This window comes from Stegodyphus dumicola, chromosome X1, assembly GCF_044657685.1.
Source record: "Stegodyphus dumicola isolate Sdum_Otavi_A_Nest chromosome X1, ASM4465768v1".
Classification (NCBI taxonomy): domain Eukaryota; kingdom Metazoa; phylum Arthropoda; class Arachnida; order Araneae; family Eresidae; genus Stegodyphus; species Stegodyphus dumicola.
The window spans coordinates 188,638,248-188,653,288 of NC_140780.1; the positions used below are offsets into that span (position 1 = coordinate 188,638,248).

Genomic DNA, 15,041 nt, shown 5'->3' on the forward strand with positions numbered 1-15,041 from the left:
GAAACAGAGTTAATTTCTTTGCCTATTTTTCTTATTAAAGGTATTTGTAAAGAGATTGTTTATTGATTTGTAAAGAGATTGTTATTGATTTGTTCTTATTAAAGGTATTTGTAAAGGCAAAAATGTTTGCAGTATTTTTAAAGAATAAATTATAAAAGGATTTTTACTTCATGAACTGAAATTTTTACAATATATTTTTCACAGTAAATACGTACAAAAAAAGAAAGAGCTGGGAGATCTCTGGGATTAGAAACTCGAGTCGAACTAGCAATGTTTAGAGAATTTTTCTGCTTGATCGTAAGACAAGAACAAAAGTGGGCTGAATTATAGGTTTACATGTTCGGTGAATGAGTTAAACTTATATGTATGCCATTATGAAATATTAGGAATGTAGCATAAAAGCATCAACGAAGAAGGCAATGACAATCTAAAAACATTGAAATCTAAAACATCGTAATCTAAACGGATAGCATTATCAGTATCTGCTGTTAATTTCAAGCGGCTAATGTGCCAGACACCAAGCTGCGGGCGGTTTCCTAGCATGGGCGCATTAACAGTTTCTTGGTGGTCCAAGTAGGTAAAAGTGTAGGGAGCACCAGAAGCTTCATTTAAGATCGCACAAGTGCACAAACCAATTGGTGATATTTTAGGGTTATTGGAGAGGTGGTAATTAGAGAGTTATTGAGTTTAGCGGAAGAGACTGCATGCCAATTATGATGGATTCCCTGAGAATCGCAAGACTCATTTATTTAAATATTGAACAAAAGAAAGATGTGGCATATTGAAATGCATAACATGATATGAACATAGAGAGAATAATATTTAACATAAAATATGGCATGAAACGTAACGTGCATAATAAATAGTGTAACATATAACACAAAATTTAGCATAAGACATAAGGTGCAAAATAAAAAAGCGTAGCATAAAAAGTATATAAAGAGTATATTAAGATTTCCTGAGGGTTCATTGAACTTAATTCATCATGACTCGGTTCATTTTATAATGTAGTTTAGAGTTAATTTTATAGATTACTTTATAGTTCAATTTGTATTGAGCTTGTAAGATTCTAGCTAAATTAAAGTTACTTGGAATCTAGAGCTTTACTTAAACTGTGAAGTGACTATTCGCTAAGTTCAGCTTGTCTCAATAACAACACATAAGAAGGGTGAAAAGCCCCTTTTATTCAGCTCAAGAACCATATGTACAGTTGACACTCCTGGTGCTTACATGGCTTTGCCAATACTTCCGACGGCAAGTCAAAATAGAAACGTAAAATTAAAACTAATCATAAGTTGAATAATCAGCCGAAGCTGCACAGAGATATTTAAACGCTTTTGGCCCTACCACCGACGTAGACTAACCAACAATTAATATGCACGGCCGTAAAATATTAAGCATAAGTAGCAGAAAAACAACGTGGTCGAAAGGCATAACACGCTCTGTCTGAAGTAACTCAGACACCAGTTTAAAGAGTAGCTTTCTACCCTTCTTTGCATAATGCGCGAAACTGAAATCTCATTCTGGCAAAAAAGAGTGCGTTGAAAAGAAGAGTTGTAGGAAAGGTTGCTTCCAAAATAAAAATAAAACCCCACAAGTTTAAAAGTTCATTTTTTATAGTTCACTGTATAAAAGTTCAGTTTGTATTGAGTTCATGAATGTTCGTTTACATTGTTTATGATGACTCAGTTCCCCCTCATAGTTTAGAGTTAAATTTTTCATTTTATAATTCATTCTACGTTCAAAACAGTTTTATATATGTCGTTCTTATTCAAACGTAACATATAATAACTGACAGTAAATGTATATAGAGAGAATGGTACTATATTTGATAAGTGGTAGAAAGAATTAGCTGTTATTCTGTTGTTAATTATTTGTGGTAGGTGGTGACACTTGGCAAAGCTCCATTCCTAGAGTGTTTACTTTTTTGATGAATTTGCTTTATATTGGAATTCATATGTTGTCCAATTCAACTGCTGCGATTACCAGCGATACAATATGGTCCTTGTGTTAATATAATATCCAGTGGATTATCTAACAGATGTTAACACATTTGATCAGTGGTAGTTTTCGTTCTTTGGAGATTTACTTGAAGTATTTTAATGTTAGGATTATTGTTGTTGTTGATTAACAAATAGATAGACAGTTTTCTGATTCATGCATTACTTTTGGTAGAATTTTATGGATTTAACACGTTTAACTTCTGTTTGATAGGTTGGGCAGAAGGGTGTTTGGAGTCGAAGGGTGTTTGCAGTGTTTGCATTTTTCATTATAAAGCCTACAGTTAATGCAATATGAGATTTGTGCATAGCAGGTAGAAATATGATATTGCTCTCTACAGAATGAATATCTGTAGTTGCAGTCTTTTGTTTTATGAGGAAATCTCGGCATATGAGACATCTGCGTACTTAATTCAGTTATTTTGTTGGTGTGCCAGATAGCGTACATTTGTTTTTTGCGCATGCAGTTTTGGAAGGATTTTCCGTTACATTCTATTATCCATCTTTCGGTATTGTTTTGCTCATTCAATCTGAATAAAGGCCTTAAGTCTGAACTGCTTGATTGGGTCTGTTAAGCTATAATATTGATGAGCTATAATAATTGATGAGCTATAATATTGATGAGCTATAATATTGGGTTGATATTTTTTGGAACATAATGAAAGGTACATTTTGGAATCCTAGCATGAGGAAATTTAATGTTGAGTATTTCCTTAGCAGCCACTTTAGCATTTAGACTATGATTGATTTTCTGTATATCTTCTCGGTTGTGGCAATGTATTGCGAGGCCTCCTTGTCTAACGGTATTACTTTTCTTAGCATTGATATTTAATTTATGTAATGGTATTATTTCTTGTAGTTTGTCTTGGAAGTTTCTACTGATTCTGGCATCTTTAGGGTATACTAGTATGGTATTATTATCCATACTCCTGACATAGTGCTTGCCACTTCTGCATAGGACCTTGCTTGGCTTGTTTTTTGACTGTTATCATTTGCGGCTTGTTTGCTGACTGTTATCATTTGCTGTGTCTAAGTCAATAGTTGGAACATCCATGCTGAGTAGTGATTAATGATAAGTTTCTTCTTTGTACGCTTGAGACTCGTTGTTCGATCGGAAGTTATGGGCTTGTATATTATTTGAATTAGGAAGGTGGTTATTATTATCGATGAAAGTGTTTAGAGACCTTCTTTTTTCGTGGATGGGATTAGAGTTATACACTTGATCGTTTTGTCTTGATTTTGGGCTTGTATTAGTAGCTACTTCGAATGTTGCAGTGTTTGAAATCTTTGTTAGACTTTGTCTTGATAGCAAAGGTTCTATAGGTTGCTGCGGTTTTAGACTGTTTATTGGAAAAGTCGTTGCGTCATTGAAGTGATACACTTGAGACTGTTTCTAAAGTAGAATCTTTCAAACATTCAGCAATTGATTTGATTTGTGAAGAGAAGAAAGAAGATTTTAGGAAGATATCTATTAATTCTATTATTGTTTTTGAGAAGTTCGATATATTTGTTCTTCTATTTTTCTTTCATTGGCTTTATAATGGTCTAGAATATCATTATGGGTTGTTATTATGCGGCTATTTAATATTATTATGCAAATACTTTTAAACAGTAAAAGTTAAATCGTCATGAAAATTTCCATTTTGATTTAACTATTTAACGATATTTAAAATTTGTAAAAATGTTTCTAAAACTTTTAATGTATAAAAATAATTTAATATTACTTAAAATTACGAATTTGTAAATTCGAATTTATTTAGACTTGAAATTATTATTCTTTTACTTTACTAGCTTACTTAATTTAATTTGAAATGTAAGAATTTTAATGAGTATTCAACTTAAATATATATATATATATATATATATATATATATATTGTTTTGTTCTATGCAATCGTTGATTTGCAGTGGTTAATGACACTTGATGAAGAATCAAAACACAGTTTATTCGTCACGGGAGAGTTCCAATGAAACGTTTACAACCGTCGAAAAATTACGATAAACACGCTGAAACAATCAGCAACACAGCCTTCACGCTATCAGGCTGTAACGGTGAAGACAGCTTCACGACAAAGCACTAAAGTACAGCTTCCTACTAGGTTGATCTTTCTCGAGGTAATCTCTGAACTCAAGACACTACTACTGAACTCAACATACTCAAGATGCACTTCACGATAAACTGCTACTCCTTAGACTTAGACTCTATAATTGACCGAGCTATTGCGAAGAGCAATGTTGCCGGTTCCAAAATTAAAGCCCAAGGGCACTTGACATAAATAAATCCGGACGTGGAGAAAATCTCAGATGAGAAAACGGAGATAAGGGGAAGAAGAGAAGTACCAAAAGGAGCAAGACAATCCAATCGGACAAGTTCGCAAAAGGTGACGAGCGATCATAGCTTTCAAGGAGGACCCAAGACAATGGAAATCAATGACAACAATACGAGAAGATACACTACAGCAATAGTTCCAATGACAAATTCAAATATAATTAAACAACATCAATCAGTAGTGCTAAATACCACACAATACAAAACAACTATACAACACAATTTAAATACAATTATTCAACGAAGCAACAGAAGAACTTCAATCAAAATCAGATGCATTGGAAGTGTAAATAGCTAACAATTGAGGATCTAAGTGAAAAAGTTGTCGTCTCCTCCCATGAAGGTGTGGGCTGCAAGTGGTCTGACGCTTCTATCTTCGAAGAGAATTTCATAATTAAAAACTTGGGAGTAATTAACAAAGTCACATTGCACAGCTTTGTTGAAGAATTTTTCATTAGATCTTCTGATGTAATCTGGAATCGTCTCAAGTTTTAAGTCTCTGTGTAAAAGTTTATTGCGGATAAGATAGTGAGAATCAGTAATAATGCGCAGAAATTTGTTTTGCACTACTTGTAATTGATGCAGTTGAGTTTGAGTGACCGTGTTCCAAGCAGGAGCAGCATAACAAAGTATCGGTCGAATGCAAGTGGTATATATATGTTTTTTGGTACGCAAGCTAAGATTTGAATATTTTCCAATGACCGGGAGAAATCTGCATATTATGCCCATGGCTTTGCTCTTGACACTATTAATGTGATTAGACCATGTGAGCCTTTGGTTCAAAATAATTCCTAAGTATTTGGCCTTTGTGACCAGAGGAACAGCTTCCTGAAAAAGGTAGAGGTCTTTAAAAGCAATGTTTTTCTTAGTTTTGCTAAGAATTAAAAGTTGTGACTTGCTAGCATTGATTTTTACTCGCCAATTTGTGCACCAGTCTTCTGCGGCATAGAGGTAATTTTGCATTTTGTCTATTGCATGATTAGCTTGAATGGATTTAATTGCAATCGCCGTATCGTCGGCATAACATGCTAACAGAGAGTAATTGTCCAAACCAGGGTGAGGAAAATCTGATATGTAGAAAAGATATAGTACTGGACCGAGAATACTTCCTTGTGGGACGGTGGATCTTATAGGTCTTGAATTGGATTTTTCATTTCCTTGAGCGACGAAGAAAGTGCGGTTTTGCAAAAAGGAGAAGATCAGAAGAATGAGCTCTCTAGGAAGTCCCAAGTTGATAAGCTTGAAGACGAGCCCCTCATGCCAGACGCGGTCAAAGGCTTTTGCCACGTCCAGCATAAGGAGCGCAACACTTTGCTTGTTATGGAATGCAGATCCCACAAATTCTACAATTCTTACTAGTTGTCGAGTAGTACTGAGGTTTTTTCTGAATCCGTACTGATCATTAGGTAGCAGGTGAAGAAAAGGTTCCAATCTAGTGAGAATAAGTCTTTCATAAATTTTACCAAGGCTGGATAACAAACTGATAGGACGATAGCCATCAGGCTTGGTCACATCTTTACCCGGTTTGGGAAGAAGAAAGATCTTGGCTTGCTTCCAAGGATCAGGGAAATAGTTGAGAGCAAGACAAGCGTTGAGAATACTAGCGAATTTACTGATAAGTTTTCTAGGTAAGTTACGAAGCATTTTATTTGTAATTTGATCATTTCCAGGAGCTTTTTTGATGTTGAGATATTTAATAATATTAGTAATTTCCATAGGAGAAGTAAGCCTTGGGATGTTATGAGCCGAAGAAGAATGAAGCCAGGAATACACATAGTTTTTGAGAACATCTTTAAATGTCTGATTTATAGGCTCCATATTAGGAGTAAACTGCTTTTCCAGGTATTCAGCGAAAATATCGACTTTATCTTTAAGTGAGTAGGCAATTTTAGTATCCGTATGAATAGGTCTATTATTAATACTACTTCTTTTAAGATTTTGAAGATACTTCCACAGAGAACCATCATTAATATTAAGTTTAGATATAAAATCTTCTCTTGTTTCCTTTTTAAAATCAGTGATAAGTTTCTTGATTCTTCTATTAAAAATATTGATTTCTCTTTTAAGGGCAGGGTCCCAGTTACGGTGCCGAAGCTTCAGCAATCGGTTTCTTTCTTTGATAATGTCTCTGATACTGCGAGGAAGTCGAATATTATTGTTAGTTAATTGAATGGTAACTGTAGCATCTCTGAAAGCTTTCAGTATACTGTCAGTGAAGATATGAATGGCAAGATCGATATCCTGTTTGGTAGAAAGTGAAGTTAAAATAGGAGGATGTTTGATTAAGATACTGTGAAAAGTAATCCAGTCAGTATTATTTCTGGTAATAGGAGGGTCTTCTTTAGAAACACCAAGAGAAGCAATGACAGGTACATGATCAGATGTAAGTTCTGCCTTGACTTCCAAGGAAATAGAAGTATTTGTAAGGATAATATCCAAGATGTCCGAGAGATTTGGAGAGGCAGGACGATAAGTGGCTTCAGAAGGTACATGTAATGCGACAGGATGATTGCAGATAAAATTATGCATAATACGTCCATTGGTGTTAGAACGACGACATCCCCATTCGAGGTGCTTAGCATTCATGTCTCCGGCAATAATAACTTGCTGATCTTCAGGAAGTAAGTTTTTTAACATATTTTCAGAAAGTCGGTTTCGTGGTGGATTATAAATAGCCGTAAAATGGATGGTACCAAATTGTGGGAGTATAACAGCAACAGTCACACTTTCGAATCCAGAAGCAGAGTTTGTCGAGACAAGACAGGATTGTAGAGAGATTTTAACAAAAATTGCAGCTCCTCCTCTTCTTTGTGAAAGTCTATCACCTCTGTAGGTGCGATAATTAGCAATATACAGTCTATCGGCAGGAACAACATGCGTTTCAGAGATCATGCCAATATCTATGTTATATTCTATAAAAAAGTCCGAAAGTTCATCAATTTTGTTAACAATGCCAGCAGCATTCCAATAACAAAGTTTAAGCGAATCTGACTTATTGAATATGCTGGTCAGAATTAGTTTCATCTGATACTGTATTAGTGGCATTTTGACGGATGTTTTGCGCAAGGAGTTGTATTCCTGAGTTTTTCAGGAAGGTGACTAGAGTGTTAAGGTCATCAAATATCTTTTTTGCTTCTGCAATAAGATTTGGAGAAGGATTGTTATTAGCTTTGATGGCTTCAGCAAAAGACTTATTGATAATAAACCTATCAGCATATGATTTGATTTGTTCTTTTTTAGCTTGCTTCGGAAACTTTTCACAACCTTTAAATGAAGCTGTGTGGTCTAGACCACAATTTGCACATTTAGCAGGTGCATTCTTGTCTTTTTGACAGGTTCTTGAGTCATGGTTATCACCACATTTAACACATCTAAAGTCATTGTGGCAAGCAGCTTGTGAATGGTGAAATCCTTGACATCGGAAACACTGGACTGGGCCAGAGCATCCTTTATATGGTTCGACTTTGATATGTAATCCACAAATTTTGGTTTCTTTAGATTTTTCATTTTTCTTCAGAGTGATAAGAAAAAGTGGAAATTTTTTAACTTCTCCTTTAAATCTACGAGAGAGTTGACTGACACTTATAACTTCGTAATTTTTGCTTAAAAGTTCTTCTTTGATTTCATCAGGATCTGTGTCCACTGTAAGATGAAGGAAGACCACTTTATGATTCTTCTCATCAGGCAAGAGAAAGGAGTGATATTTAATTTCCTTTTTGTTCAGAACACTTGTCATTTCTCTATGAACGTTGACATGGAAGACTTTAATTTTAAAGCCTTCTTTTTGAATGTAACCTGTGTAATCAGATTTGTCTGATAATTTATGTTCTGCAAACAACGCTTTTAGTTCTTTCCAATCAAATTTTTTATCATTTATATAAATGGCAGGTGGCGCTTTGCCTTTTTTGTTTTGATCGTTTTGTATTTCTTCATTTATCTGAGATTCATTTGGAACAACAGGACTAGTGTCCATTGATTCTTGACTATTAATGGAAGGAGTAACAACTGGTTTGAGCTGAGAAGGATTAATGGGACGAAAATGACCCTTTTTCCTTTTACCCACACTACGATCTCCTTTGGGTTTTTGTTCAGTTTCGTTACCTGAACTATCCGTTTCTTGTTCGAAAGGAATTTCAGTTGAATTGTCTTTATTTGGCTTATTAGGTGAGCCTTTCATACGTTTTCTTTTGACAATTTTCCATTCACTTTCTGTAGGTGTAGGAGTTTCTTCTTGATGTTCTAATGACTCTTCAATTTCTTTGTGAGCAGTAATTAAGGCATCATACACTTTTTGAAGTAGATCAAATTCTTTGTCTTCTTTGATAGAAAGATTTCCATTTTGTTTCTTAACTCTCAGCTCCTCAACGGTAGCCGCAAAAACTTTCAAAAATGGCTCCATCATTCATAAGCAAATTAATGGAGTCCGGCGCTCCGGAACCAGACCCACACGAAGGTGTTCTGGATGAGCCGGCGGGACTTCACAAGGCCCTTGTCTTCAGCACTGATAGTCAAAGCTAAAGAGTAACAATCCAAAACAGTAAAAAATCGTAGGATCGAAATCCAACAATTCAGTGATGAACGATCAGTGGCACAAGATAAGCAACCACAAAGCAAAAACGCAGACGATCTCCAACACCGAGGCGGGAAAACACGTCATCCAAGTACGGGTAGAACACGCAGGTGCAACTCACAGGTGGAAAAGAGCAACGTCGACAGACAACCTACCCTTACCGCTGCTCCAATGCAACTATATATTATTTAAATTCAAAACTCTTTTCCTCTTTTTGTTTTGCAATGTGAAACTACTGCTACTCCGCGTACAGGCAGGGTTTATATAGCTTATGACCTGCCTTCGGGAATTTTACCATTTTTGCCGCCAAATGGGCAATTTTGGGCCAAATCTGACAACCCGGCCCTTCTTTTCCATTTCCTGGCAACCCGAAACCCTTTTTGCGAAGCTATCCTGCCGCATCTGGACATTTCGTAACAATATACATATATGTAATAAGAACATATTTAGAAGTACTGGTGTAGGAACTCTGAGGCGTAGAAATGCAGACCAGTTATATTTCATTCACTGCTGCCGCATGATACTGTTTAGTTCTTTCGATAATATATTTATAGGGTTTATGTTTATTTGCCCATTTTGTTATTATTTATCTTTATTGTCCCTTATTCTTTCTTCGGCTCTCACTAGGATGCAAATAAGTTAACATATACGAGAGCAAATTTCTTAAAGTTAAGAGAAAACTTCTGCCAGCTACCATTGTCCTTCTTCGAATTATTTTTATCCAGATTCTAGCTTTACCTTAATCAGCTTTAGCCTTTACTGACTGTGTTTTTTTTTTTTTTTTTTTTTTTTTTTTCCTTGCTTGATTAAAGGAAGTGAGCCAAAGTTTGCAATATGAATTTGTAATTTAATTGCTTAAGTTTACCTTGACATCTATATTTTGTTAAAATTGAGCAGGAACCGATGATTTGTTTTGTTATGTTACACGAGTAGTGTATGTTACTAATGTCGAGTAAAAGGGTTTATTTTAAATCTTTTTTTAAAGTTCAGAGCTATTTTCGTTGCAAAATTAAGGAAGGGTGATATATCGACTGACTGTTTACACGGAGCCAGATTTTATCACTAAATTAGGCAGGTCCCAAGCAAATTCGCTCATGGTTTCTAAGAAACATTTTTTGAAAGTATCTAAAGCAGCTGAACTACAACAACGATTTAGACGTTGCTTTCATTTAAATTATATATTTAAGCTGATGTTCAACCATTTAAAATTGAGTGTTTTTCTGGTATTTGGAAACTCTCGAAAACCTTTAAATCCAGTTTCGAAGAACTCCTTGCTAATTTTCAATTTTTAACTTTCCGCAGAGGATTACTGCACATTATAAAAATCATTTTAATGGATATGGTTATTTGCCCTGATTGGCATTATGAAGAAAAATAACGAAGATTATAAGTTCCCTATACCTTGTGTATAGTGTGTCATTTTTCATATGATTATGGCCTGTATACATGTTCTTTACCTTTTAATCCACATTTCCAGATATAAAGCTTGTAAGTTACAATGCAAAATCAAAAATGCTCAGGATGACCAAAAAACCATTTTCAAGATTTCAAAATTTGTGAAAATCGACTCAACGGATACAATACAATATACTGAAAGAGAATTTGAAGGAGGGAAGTGTTTTTGGAAGGTTGTAAATATTTATTTCAACGTTTCTCCAATAGAAAGCTCTGTACAGCTTCAAAAGTAACAGTTACATTCTAAAAATGATTATTTAGTGAAAGAAACCCGTTTAGTTAACAAAATAGTATTGAATGATTCCCGAACAGAAGAAAATATTAAATATCATTTTAATTAATAATATGACTATGATCTTTACTTTCAATACAGTGCAGTGCTGTCTATTAATGCAAGTTTCACTTAAATATTTACCCCTTTCAGAAAACATTCTCCTTGCATACAATTCACTTCTTGTTGAGGCAGTTTTCTGTTGTACTCATTTCCTCGATTTTCACAAAATTTTCAGATTTTTATGGATTTTTGGATTATTTTGTATAGCTAAAAAAAATACTGAACTTTCTGCTGCCATAGACAAAGGAAACATGCAAATCTGAAATTTTATATAAAAAATATCTTATAGCAAAATTATTCAAAGTTGTAATTATTTTTTGGCATTATGTTTTTAATCTTCTAATTGCTATTCCTAGACACATGATTTCAAAGGAAGAAGTTGAGCGCATGTATGCAAATTTACGTGAATTTCATTCTCTCAGCACATGGTAAAATCTGGCTTAAGCTTCTTTCTCTGAGGACATTTATCTGCCGATAGTGTTAAAAACGTTAATGAAACTAAAACAGAAACCTTTAAAAATTAAGTCTTATAACTTTTGATTAAAATGCGTCCGATAAAGCATAGTTCCGAAATTAACCCATAGGTATAAATCAGTAAAAAACTTCAGTTCTTGATTGATATTGACTAATAACCTGTATATTATATGACTTAATCGTGTTTGAGAGAAAATTTGTGAAAGACTATATATTCTAAGTAGGAGTAAAGTAAGTTAAGTTCTCTCTCTGTTATTCTCATTGAAAATCATGTATTAGGAATCATGCCGTCCAACCGGTATAGTGGTTAGCGACGCTGACTGCCGTGCCGTCCTGGAGAAGACATGGATGTTTGTAAATGCATAGTGTCGGTGCGGCATGGTGGCACTCCAAATATGCGGCAAGCAGAAAGTCTTCTCGTGTGATTTGGTAGAAGGGGAGAGGAGTGGTAGATCCTCGGACTCGTCCCCCCGCGCTGCTCTCCATCAGAATTGGGGGGTGGAGACGGAACTGAGCAAAATCGCAATGTCACCTGTAAGATGCTCAAGGCTGTTAGCTGATGTTATGGTCAGACATGGGAACATAAGTAACAACAATTAGGTGTCATTTTAGTGTACACATATGCGCTTGGAATGCTAGAGTTTACTTTTCCCCAAATCTCTCTTCATTTACAAAGTGAACTTATCTTTCGTTTACCATGAATACAGCTATATCAGAAACAAAAATTTAAAGAACAAGGAGGGCATAATTTTAAAATAAGGATTAAATTTCTGACATATGTCTTATGCTATCATAATTAATTTATAATAGATAAGTAATGAAATAATTTTAATTTAATAATTGAAGTTTTATTTATAAAACACTTCTTTCAAAACAAAAACTATCTAATACAGTATGAAAATGTCTTTCATTAAATTTCAAGTTACGAAACCCTCTCTTGTTTCCAATTTAACTGCATTCAAGCTTATCGGTTTATATTTATTCGAAGAATTCCTGAAGTCTTACTTTGTGATATCAATAACAGCTACATTTTTCTGCTGTTGGCTTGATCTAAATATTTCCACATAAAATCTCCTGGGAAAACTTTATTAGTTTTCTCTCCATCTCTTTTAAAATATCGGCGTTCAACGTGCCAAGTCTATGAAACTCTGAGATGGAAAAAAACCGAAGATGAGAGCATTTTATTAACGACCATCCCTGGTCTAGAAATTTAGAACCTTGAGAAAATATTAGCGGGGGGGATAAATAAATGCTCTGCCGTTGCTCATTTGAGGCATTTTTTTCATTTTAGGTTCTTAACGCATCGGATCTACCGTAAAATGAGTTCCAAATAGGTTTTGGTTTGGGAAGCATAGTCTTAACCAATCGATATGATGGAAACATGAATCACGTGATGCCTATACGTTGCCACGCAACCAGTTGAAGCAGAGAAGCAGCTGAGGATTTACCATTACTATCGTCTTTCAAGCATCTATCTCAAAAGAGATACCTGCGTAAAGAAGCTCTGTTGCATCTTTGATATCCACGGTGAGTATGCATTTGCAATCACCTTCTTATTTATTCCATTCGTTGATATTTATCTTAAAATGATGCTCTTCCCGTTTCTGTGTTCTACTATCTAGTTAATGTAAATAGTGGTTGATGTGACAGCAACAATGCATGGTGGTTAATTGAGGTTGAAGATATTTATTCAGTTGAAGTAAATTACTTCTCAAAAATCGAAAGCTGAGTTTTTATATAAAATAAAGGTCCACGTTTACCACGATTTCCACGGTTATTCTCCAAGAACGTTTACGTAACTCGAGAACATATGTAGGCAAAAAGATAAGAGGAAACTGATGCACAATAATTTAATTTTTCATGGGCGAAACAAAAGTAGCGACTAATATTCGCGCTATATTAATAACCTGAATGAACAGATTAATAAAAATACTGCTTTCAAAATAAATGTACTTTATATAATATATATATATATATATTATATAAAGTACATAAAGTACATTTTTTTTTTTTTTTTTTTTTTTTTTTTTTTTTTTTTTTGAATGTGTTGAACTTTTTTGGAGCCACAGCTCCTGGTAACTTTTAGGCGAGCTTACTACTATTTCTAATTTATATATATGTTAACTGTATAAAAATATTAATTCTTCAATAAGTCATATACAAATGCAGATGCTTAAGTACCCAAGAAACAATACTAATTTTGGAGATATTTAACAAATAAGGTTAATTTTTTATTGGTGATACACGGGAATTGTGTGTTCTTTGTGAGGCAAATATTGTCTTAGTAACTTTTCCTTCTCCGAAGTAAATATTTAGCAATCAGAATACAAAGTCAGTTTAAACATAAATTTGAACGAATCAAATATGTCAGTTTAATAATATAATATCTAAATCACACGTTAATAATTTTAATTTAAATCATTTACTAATATAGCTTGACATTAATTACTTATTAATGACGTAGTCCAATTAAAAATTTAAAACAAAGTAAAACTTTTTAATACTCAGAAATCATATCTTTTCGTATTCTCTGCAAAGCTTTCTCGCAATAAAAAAGCTTTAATAGCCTTATTTTAGAACTGTGAACCATAATGTAAGGGAAAACTCTAGAGATACAAAATATCTAAACGAGTAAATCATAAATAATGTGTCTGTATAACAAATCCTTTATGAAGAAATTTTAATTTCCCTCTCGAGTGCCATTTACAGTGCTTTTAATATAAATCTGAATATTTTCCAATATAACTACTAAGATAAAATAACTGGCATTTCTAATTAGCGCACTAAAACATTTTTACTAATTAATTTTTAAAAACTTTTATGTGCTTTTTTGTTTAATAAGTTCCTTTTCTAGCTTTATGTAGCAGTATAATTGCTGATTAAAACAGTAAAAATATTCATATTCTATAGAAATTAGTACTTCTGCTTCCAAAATTAATGCCTACCTTTTAACGTTACAGCAGTTAGCATCAGTATTGCAAATCTTTGCATTTCGAGGGACCCATCACATCATGTACGTAAACAGATAGTAAACCAGTATCAATGACTCTTCTGCAACGAAATGCCAGACTAGCTCAATGCAGCACCAAAACTGAATTCGAAAGAACAAGACCAGTGTTAAGCGTATTAAACTCCTGACCACTGATCACTTCCTATGAAAAACGGTGTTACAATTCAAAAAATGAAGATACAGAGGATGTTTATTTTTAGAAAACGATTTCGAAGCCAAAATAGGCAAAAGTCTAAGATATTACAAAGGAATTATTTCGCAGCAACTCATCATTTTGAAAGTATATTGTGCTTTAATATAGTCATATAATCGTCTAGTTTAAAAGCTGAACAAGTAAATACGTTTTGGATCAAAGGGTATGCTTTCCTTTCAGTATATAAACGTATTCTTAGTTTGTAGTTCAAAATATTTTTTAAAAACTTTAAATTAGCAGTTTTGACTATAAAATAACTAATTTTATTCATAATGCAGAAAAAAGCCGCTAAAAGATAGTTTTCTAAGGAAAACTGCAACAAAGAAATGGTAAAAAAAGTTACGTACTTTTATAAATATTTTATTTTTCAAATATAATGTTCTGTAACCGCTGATAAGATGGCCGAACACTTACAGTTCGCCTGTTTTTGTGATTACAACTTGTAAATACGTATTTTTATCTAAAGCATCAATAATTAAGCAGAAAATTCATCCTAAAATATGTAAAATAACATTTGTCTTTCAGGAAGAATGCATTTAAATATCGTAGGACAAACTAGTCTAGAACCTATATAGTTCGTAAGCCTTAAGAATGTCTCAGAGTGACAAACAATAGCAGAGTGACAACTACAAATGATGTCCCACTTTATCTTATAATTGATCTTAGATGCCATCTTT

At 33.8% G+C, this 15,041-nt stretch overlaps 1 protein-coding gene across 1 annotated transcript in view; it reads left to right on the top strand.

The window, feature by feature from the left end:
• LOC146993371 (uncharacterized) overlaps positions 1-15,041 on the top strand; it is a 154,192-nt gene that overhangs the window by 109,737 nt on the left and 29,414 nt on the right. Inside the window, exon 2 of the mRNA XM_085807450.1 lies at positions 12,453-12,688. The gene's annotated coding sequence lies outside the window, so the exon portion shown is untranslated. The remainder of the gene's footprint in view (positions 1-12,452; positions 12,689-15,041) is intronic.